The sequence below is a fragment of the Panthera leo genome, chromosome A2, assembly GCF_018350215.1.
Source record: "Panthera leo isolate Ple1 chromosome A2, P.leo_Ple1_pat1.1, whole genome shotgun sequence".
In the NCBI taxonomy this organism is placed as follows: Eukaryota; Metazoa; Chordata; class Mammalia; order Carnivora; family Felidae; genus Panthera; species Panthera leo.
Window position 1 is genome coordinate 3,075,279 of NC_056680.1, and position 8,075 is coordinate 3,083,353.

The window sequence follows — 8,075 nt, forward strand, 5'->3', positions numbered from 1 at the left end:
CCGGCGCTCGGGGTGGCCAGCCTGCCTGCCTTTGGGGCCTGGGTCACGGCTCGGTCTCTGCGGCTCTCTCCCCGGCCTGGCCCCACACTGTAAGAATTTGCTTAGGGCGGTGGGTCACGTGAGTCAGGCTGCTATCCCCACCCGCCTACCCCCACCCCACTCCCTCCCACGGAGGGGGGGGGCATGGGTGGTTGTGACCCTAAGGGGTGGCTCCCGGCTTGGAGGGTTGGGGCCAGGGATGCTGCTGAGCCCCCCCTGACGTTCAGGCCACCCCCCCCCCCCCCCCCCCAGAATGATGTGGCCCCAAACATCCACGGTGCCGAGGGCGAGAAACCCTGGCCTGGGTCTCACTTCAATCCTGCCTGCTGCTAAGCGGGCCTGGGGCCTCTCCCTCTGGGTGCTCGGCAGGAGGGTAAAGCGCTGCCCCCTGGCTCTCCGCGACCGGGGACTTGAACCCCCTTGCTGCGCTCTGCCCCCTCCGCCCCAGGGAGGCGGCCGGTCTCCGCTCCGGGTGGGGGCCCCTGCTCTCCGTCCGTGCGATGGGCCCGAAGCCGGGCGGTGACGGGACGCCTCAGGGAGGGGCCCCGTGGGTCGGCTTCGCCTCCGTGACCCCAAGGGGACGAGGCCGGGTCCTGGCCCTGCGCCCCCCACCCCCTGGGAGGCGGCGGGCAGAGGAGAGCAGGCCGCGGGGGGCGGGGGCGGGCGGGAGGACGAGGCCGCACTTCTGGTCCGAGTTCTTTCTTTTTTTAAAATCAGCGCAGTTGAACGCCAGGCTCCGCCCTCCATCCGGCGCCTGCCACGTGGGCCGCCCGGCAGCCGCCCGTGTCCCCCCGGCCCTCCTGGGGCTGGCCCGGCGGGCTGAGGCTTCGGTTTCACTTTGCTGTCACCGGACTTCACTTTCGGGCAGAGCCACAGCGGCGGAACGAGGGGTGGAGAGAGCGCGGGGCGGCCGTCAGGTACAGGGTCCCGCCGGGCGCCACCTGCAGCTCCCTCTCCCGAGCCTCCGCTGCCCCCCCCTTGGGGTCAAGGTCAAAGGGTCAAGGTCAAGTTCTCCACGTGACCTCGGGCGGGGCGGGCAACCTCCTCCCTGCGGGCTCCTGCCCCCACGCCCGCCGCCTTGAAGTGGGGCCGAGAGTCACGTCCACCAGAGAACGCCAAGGACAGCCCCGCGATGTCCCCAGTGGGAGCCGGTGGGGCGGGGTGCAAGGCAGAACAGGATGTCATGTCAGCTGACGTCACCCAGCAAGGGACCCTTGGCCCAGAAACCGCTAGGAAGGAGGCTCCATGTGGTCTGAGCCCCGGCCTGGATGTGTGTGCTGGGGGGGGGGGGGGGGGGGGGGGGGAGGGGGGCGGCGGGGAGGACAGTGTCCCCGAGGCCACCTGCCACCACGGCATCTGTCTGGCAGCCCCAGGCTGGCGGCACAGCTGCTCTGCTTGCTTTCCGGCACACCTGCCTGTCTCAGGGACTCGGTGTTTTTGTCTGTGAAATGGGCGTGGCCTTGTTCCTCAGTCCCACCCGCCCCACCCGGGACCCTGCGGCCTTTCTGCGGAGTCGGGGGGTCCACAGCCCGGGAACAGAGCCACGGCCTTCCCAGCCCGGGAGGAACCGGGCCCCGTCACCTCTCCCCCGCAGCTCAGGGCCCAGGGCCTCGTGGAGGACTCGCCAGACAGGACCGGGGAGTCACCTGAGGCTCCGGCAGGATAGAGCGTGAACCAATGGGAGAGGGTGCTTTGCTTTTTTAATAACAGCTTTATTGAGATATAATTCACATACTGTACAGCTCACCCACTTCAAGAGTACAATTCACTGGTTGTTAGTACGTTCACGCGTTCGCAGAGCTGTGCAACCGCCACCACTAATTCTGGAACATTCCATCACTCCAAAAGCAGCCCTGTCCTCATTAGCTGTCATCCCCACCCCGCCCCCGGCCCCCGGCCCCCACGAGCCCCCTTCCCGTCCGTGGAGGAGCCCGTCCTGGACGTTTCACACACGCAGACCCACACCCCGCGTGGCCTCTCGTGTCCGGTTCGCTCGGTTCCCTCCCTGAGCGTCGTGTGTTCCGGGTCCGTCCGCGGGGGCGGGGGCGGCGGGGGCGGGCGCCTCGCTCCTGCTCGCGGCCGAGGGACGTGCGCGTGCGCGGTGGACACGTTCATCTGTGGACGTGCGCGTGCGCGGTGGGTGCACCTGAGGGGCGTGCGCGTGCGCGGTGGACACACCGTGTGTACCTGTTTTTCAGCTGCTGGACGTCTGGACTGTTTCCAGCCCGGGCTACCGTGAATCATGCTGTTGTGAACGAGGGCAGGTGTTGAGGTGACCCAAACAAAGTGTTGATGAGAGCGTGTCCGCCCCCAGTGAGTGATGTTCAGGGACCCTGCGTTTTGTGGGGTGAGGGGCACCCAGCGGAGGTGCCCTGGCACCCAGGCTCTGCAGGTCTCTGCTGGGCTCCGGGGAACCCCTTCCCTGCCCCCTAGGTTGGCCCGGCCGTGAACCCGGAAGGCCCCCACTGAGGACACCAGAGGCTCCCAGAACCTCAGGGGCTGGCGGACACAGGGCAGGGGCCAGGCGGGCCGGAAAGCGGTCCCTTCCCTGTAAGGCAGAGGGTCGCAGGGCTATGGTGAGCTGAGCAGACCAAAGGGAGATTTGGGGAAGGGAGGGGAGAGGCCGGGAGGGGAAAGAGGGTGGCACAGGGGTTTCCTCCTAGCCCACGTGGGCCGGTGGCCCCCCTGCACCTGTGCCTGTGTCCTGCCCCACCTTGGGCACGGCGTCCCCAGGCAGGGAAGGAGACGGAGAAATCGGTTACAGTGTCCGATTCCGTCATCCGGGAGCCACCGGCTAGTTGTTTGTTTGTTTGTTAATTTTCTTTAATGTTTATTTATTTTTAAAAATTCTTCTAATATTTATTTATGTTAGACAGAGACAGACAGAGCGCAAGTGGGGGAGGGGCAGCAAGAGAGGGAGTCACAGATTCTGAAGCAGGTTCCAGGCTCTCAGCTGTCAGCACAGAGCCCGACGCGGGGCTCGAACCCACGAACCGTGAGATCATGACCTGAACTGAAGTCAGCCGCTTAACCGACTGCGCCCCGCCCCCCCCCCCCCCCCAGGCTCCCCGCCTCTGATGTGGGGTAAGACAGGGAACAGTTTTTTGATGTGGGGTAAGACAGGGAACAGCACACCCAGGCGATCACCGGGGATGCCTCCCCACGCCCAACCTCAGGACCCCTCCCAGGCCTTGCTAACTCCCCTCCCAGGTCCTGGTGCCGAGACCCCACCCCTCGGTGGACCGGCCGGAAACCCAGCCCCCATCCAGTTGTCATCCGCAGGGAGACTGAGCACTAGGTCTGCTCATGGGCTCAGTGGCCACTTGGACGCCACCTTTTAGGGAGATGTCCATTCACATCCTCTACCCGCTTTTTCGTTGGGAAACTGTTGGCTGTCCAGTTGTAAGGACGCTTGCTTCGCACATCCTTACGACTAGCCCCGCCTCCCGTGTACAAGATGTGCAAATATTTCCTCCCACTCTGGGGGCTGTCTCTGGGTGGTGCCCTTTCATGCACCAAGTTAGTTGTGATCAGTCCAAGTTCACCTGCTTTTTTTTCTCCTGCTGCCCGAGTTATGTATGTATCATGGTGAAGAGCCCGCCAGCAAGTCCCAGGCCACAAAGACGGGAGACGGAAAAATCACACCAGCAATGGTGCTGAAGGTTCCCCGGCAGGTCTGGCGGACCTTGAGGGTGGGGGTGGGATGGGGGTGGGGGTGGGAGTGGGGGGGGCGGGGAGGGGAGAGGGGAGAAGGGGAAGGAGAAGGCTGTCCTGACCCGGGATGTTTGTCCTGAGCCTGAAGTTTGAGCAGGATTTGGGGGTGGAGAGGGGTGACGGAAGAGAGAACCTTCCAGAACCGGGGAACAGCAGGTGCAGACAGGGAGGCCAGAGTGAGTGAGAGATTTGCACTTCCTCTGCCCCCTCCCACCTCTCTCCCATCCTCATCCCCAGGACCCCTGGGCAGCTTCTGCACCTGCACCCTGGGTCCCCGGGGAGGGGGGAAATCTGGCATGAGGGTGGTGACGTGGCTGTGCTTAGAGAGCTTCTGGGTCCCCGTGGAAAAATCCAAGCCCGTCACTGGAAGAAAGGAGCGGGGTGTCAGGACAGCAGTGTGGTGACTGACCCCTGCACGAGCTTGCACGTGAGTGGAGGGGGGAATGCAGCCACCTGGGGTGGGGAAGCAGGGGAGATGCCTTGGCCTTGAGAAGGTGAATTCTGAGCAGACGCCCACCAGTCAGTGAGCAGGAACCGGGCAGGTGCAGAGGGGACAGAGTGTGACAAGGCTCAGAGGGGAGCAGAACGGGGACCGTGGGGGCAGCGGACAGCGGTGCCGGGTGGGCTTGGTCTTTTGGGGGGCAGGGAGGACGGGACAGCTTCTCAGGAGCCGGCCTTGACTTCCACACGAGGCAGGCCCCCTGGACCAGGGTATTTGTGGAGGGACGGACCTCAGGGCTGGGCCCCAGGGGAGGACGACAGGGGGTCTCCAGTCCAAGGCCTTGCCGTGGACCCAGCTCTCCGTGACTTGTTTTGCAATCAGAGGTCCGGCCCCCCTGTCAATCCATGAATGTCCCCTCCGGCACGGTTGGCAGGGCCCCCAAGGGGACGGCCACCCTTGGGACTGGACCCCCGTGCTGGGCTCTGTGCATCGTGTTCCCCGTTAACTCGTCTTCCTGAGCCCCTTCGTCTGACACGACTGCCTGGCTCGCGGGCGGCAGCCGGCCCTGGCACAAAGTACCGGTGTCTTGGCCAGACGTCCAAGCGACCTGGCTCCCCGCTCGGCCCCCACCCAGTCCCGTGCCCAAGGCCAGTGGGACGTTGACATGGCAGCCGCTGTCCCGGCCTCCTTGTGTCCCACCAGAGCGACGGAGATGAAAGGGTCAACCCCAGGCACAGTGGGGGCCTCGTGACCCCAGGTTCCTTCCCACATCGACGGGAGGGTGGTCACTGCTCTGCTGGACAGTCGTGAAATATTCTGAACCCCGTCTCCCTGCCTCGCCCCCCGCCAGGCCCATCTCCAGGGCCCGTGTTCTAAGGCCCCACTGCCCAGCTTTGCTCCCTGCTTGGGGGGGCGGGGGGGCCCTCCCTGCCCCCGAGGGCCCTCGGCGACCCTCGTGTGTAGCCAGTTCTCGGAGAGAACAGCCAGTCCGTGGGGTTCGGCCTCGCTTTGCCTTCAGGCTGGAGGGCGCTGGGAGTTGCGTCCAGCTCTGTGGCCGGGCCGTGGACCCCACCGCAGAACAGCCCGGGAAAAGACGGTGACCGAGTGCAGAGCAGGCAGGATGGCCGGAGTCTGGCCCGGGCCAGGTTGGACCCTCCACATGGGTCCCAGGTCACCTTGGGCAAGTCGCGCAGCCTCTGTGGGGGTCAGAGAGGAAGGACAGGGGTCCCGAGAGCTGCTGAACGTGTCGCCCACATTATGGGGTGCGGTCGGGGTGAAGGGAGAGGGTCTGCTCTTTCCTGGGGGAGGGGCAGCCTGGGCTGACCCCGTGCGGGCGGGACAGGGAGCGAAGGGAGGCTCCCCGGGGGGGCAGGACCCTCCCTGAGGCCACTGAGCCAGGGGGGCGGGCAGCAATGCTGTGGGGCTCCCGGGGTCCCACGGCCACCACCGTGGGGTGGGTGTCTCACGGGAGGAGCCGGGGCTGCGGGCCGAGGTCCCTCCCTCACCTGGGGCCTCTGGTTCTCCAAGTCCTTCCCTCCGGGGCCCCCCTCCGTCCCCTGGGAAGGCCGGGCAGAAACCCGAGACTGAGCCTCGGCCCGGTTCAGGCAGCCAGCTGTGGGGCCCAGGCCTCTCCCTCCGGCCCTCCTTCCTCCTCCTCGGGAGCCGGCCCTGGGCCCTGCGTCGCCATGGGGATGGCCGGCCAGGCGGGTCCTCCCCCCACCTGGCCTGGGGTGCACACACCTGGTCAGCTGGAGCCTGGGAGGGGGGCGGGCCGGGCCCCTTCCCCTTCCGCCCCCCACCCCGCGGCGGACCCCGCTTTCTGGGAAACCCTGTCACAGTTTCCTCTGACCTCTGTTAACCCGGAGTCCGCGGCCCACAGAGGGAAGCCGAGTTCCGCCTCTGACCTGAGGCTTCCTGCCGGGGGCACACACCTCCACCCCGGCTGCTGGCTGAGCGCACTCCTCCGAACTCCCCACCTTCCAGAAGGTTCTGGGCCACCTCTGCCCACATCCCTCCTGCCACACGGCATCTCCGGCTGTGGACGGGGGAAGTCCGGGCAGGGCGGCGGGGACGCAGACGAGGCAGCCGCTGACCTTTGCTGGCCGGGCGACCGTGGCCTCTCGGACCGTCAAATTGGGGAAGGGGTTGGGGCTGAATGAGGCTCCCACCCCCCGGGCAGTGTCCCCTGGGGTGGGTCGTTCCTGCAGAGGTCGGCCTGGGCGCTCCGGGGGCCGAGCAGCATCCCGGGCTCCCAACCCCCTCCCGCCCATACCAGGAACACCTTGGTCATGACAACCACAGATGTCCCCAGACACCGCCCTGTGTCTCTTGGGGGCAGGACTGCCCTAGGTGAGACTCCCTGGGTTAGGGGCCTCCACTGAGCCCCCAGGAGACTGCCTTCCACGATCACGTGACCACTGAGGTCCTGGGGTCCTGCGCCCATTTGAATGCACACACTGAGGGGCTCAGTCACTGGAACAAGAGCCTCGGGGTCTCGGGGTGGAGAGTTCAAGCCCCACGCGGAGCTGGCTTAAAAGTAAATAATAAATACACACAGACACACTGAGTGGGCGGGAGAGGGGAGTCACGCGGGGCTCACCCTGGCTTGCACCGTCTGACCCCTCGGGGATCTACCCTGAGGTCTCGTGGGAGCAGGGCCCGGCCTCCGCTGCTTTTCCAAATAGTTAACGGAGGGTCTCCCTCCCCTCACCCGCCGCTGGCCACTGTGGCCATTCGGGACCCTTCTCCGCGGGGCGCCCCGGGCGCTACTGGGCAGCGGCCTCCCCGGCCCCACCCCCCGTGGGACAACCACAGGTGTCCCAGGCGTGGCCCTGTGGCCCCGGGTTGAGGGGCCAAGGTCATCCCCATGGAGAGCTGGGCCTGTGCTGCCCAACACCGCCCTGGGCTGCGGGCGGCACCGGCACCCGAGACGTGCCAGGTCTGAGATGTGCCGTGAGGGCAAAACACCTACCAGGTCCCCAAGACTTCGTGGCGGCGGGGGAGGGGAGAGGAGAATGTCAAAGACCACGCTGCTCGTTCTCCCATAGCGGACACAAGGTAAAACGGTGACATTCTGCCTACAGTGGGGCCAATCGAACAGACCCTCCGGTTACCTTCCCGTTTGTTTTCCGGGCGTGAAGCGCGGCCGAGAGGTTAGATCTCCCGACCGCGTGACGTGCACGGGGCCACCGGGACCCCGCACACCTCCTTTCCGCTCCGCCCTGCGGGCCCTGGGGCTCCTCACACCGGGAAGGGGACGCGGGCCACAGGGCTGGACGGAGCGGGTGCGGAGGCGCAAACGCCACGGGCAAGAGCCCGGCTCTCCGGGGACGTAGAGGACGGCGCTCGTGCTCACGTGCAGTACGGCTCCCATGGATGAAAACATCCAGCCCGAAGAAGCTTCCGCACCAACGGGCTCCCGCTCGGGATTTTCTTCCTCCAAACCAAGCGCCAAAAACCAACAGAAGTGAAGAAAACACAAAACCAACGAAGGGAGCGCCCAACGCGTAAGATCCCAAGACGATTCCTCTCGTGATTGTTTTTGGACCACGGGGTCAGACAGCGGGGGTGTCAGGGGTCACTGGCGTCGCCCCCGTGTGTCCACAGGAGCCCCGGACACGGAGGGGGTGTCCTTGTGCCGCTCCCGTACGGGCTGTGCCGAGTTCTCCAGGAGGAGCCAGGGGCCACGGCTGCGTGATCGGCTCTGACTCTACGGGCCACGGACAGGCCTGGAAGCACCTGGACACCACCTCCTGCCCGGACCCCCAAGCCAACAGCTCTTAAGTGCTCGAGGAGCCTGTCCCCTTGCAACAGGGACGGTCACCAGGTCTGTCTGGCGGCCGGTGGGGACTGCTGGGCGCCTGCAGGGGACATGGGTCGG